This window comes from Suncus etruscus, chromosome X (genome assembly GCF_024139225.1).
Source record: "Suncus etruscus isolate mSunEtr1 chromosome X, mSunEtr1.pri.cur, whole genome shotgun sequence".
Taxonomy (NCBI): domain Eukaryota; kingdom Metazoa; phylum Chordata; class Mammalia; order Eulipotyphla; family Soricidae; genus Suncus; species Suncus etruscus.
This window is the reverse complement of record NC_064868.1, coordinates 6004329-6005534: the sequence shown is the minus strand read 5'-3', so window position 1 is coordinate 6005534 and position 1206 is coordinate 6004329.

The following is a 1206-nucleotide window of genomic DNA, read 5'->3' as shown; positions in this document are numbered from 1 at the left end:
CAAAATCAGTGAGCTGGAAGATAAGGTGCATTAACAACTCCACACAACAGAAGTGATTGGATAAGATCAGGGGCGGGAGAGATAGCATGGAGCTAGAATGTTTGCCTTGCATGCAGAAGGATGGTGGTTCGAATCCTGGCATCCCATATGGGCCCCAGAGCCTGCCAGGAGCGATTTCTAAATGTAGAGCCAGGAAGAACCCCTGAGCGCTGCAGGATATGACCCAAAAACCAAAAATAAAAAAAAAAAAAAAAGCAAATGAACAGTCAATGGAAAAATTACTCTAAGAATGTAAACAGATAAAAATACAAGTCTTTGATAAACTCAACAGAAACAACATAAGAATCATTGGCGTTCCAGAGACTCAGCAAGAAAATCCTCAGGAAGAATCAACAGTCAAGGACATCTTTGCAAAGAAATTTCCAGAGCTAAAGACTGCATGCAACCAAATTCTACATGCCCAAAGAGTACGAGCAAAAAGAGACCTGGAAAAAAGCACCCCAAGACACATCCTAGTCACAATGACAAATTCCACAGATAGGGATAGAATACTAAAAGTAGCAAGATCAAAAATGGAAATTACATTCAAAGGAGCATCCTTAAGAATTACAGCACACCTGTCATGAGGAACTCTCAAGGCCAAAAGGCAGTGTGGTACATTTTGACAAAACTCAACGAAATGAATGCTTCAGCTAGAATACTGCATTCAGCCAGACTCACTTTCAGGTTTGAAGGAAGTATACATGGCATAACAGATAAACAACAGCTCAGAAACTTTATAGACTCAAAATGAGCCTTAAAAGAAAAACTGAAAGGTCTACTAAAAGACAAGACAGACCAACAGACATCAAACTTTTACACAAAGATGACACTAAATTCCATGATAATTATTTTTCAATGTCAATCAACTAAATGCACCTATTAAAAGATACAGAATGGCAAAATGGATCAAAAAGCTGAATCCAACACTCTTCTGTCTACAAGAAACACACCTGAATAGTCAGAACAAATATAGACTCAAAAGCAAAGATTGGAGGAAAATCATCCAAGCAAACAATTTCCTTAAATAAACTGGATTGGCCATATTAATATTAGATGACACAAACTGTATTTTTTTATTTTACTAACACTGCTACTTAGAATTTATAATCTTGGGTAATTAAGTTATAATTTTTGAGTTTATATTTAAATGATGCTTTTATTTTA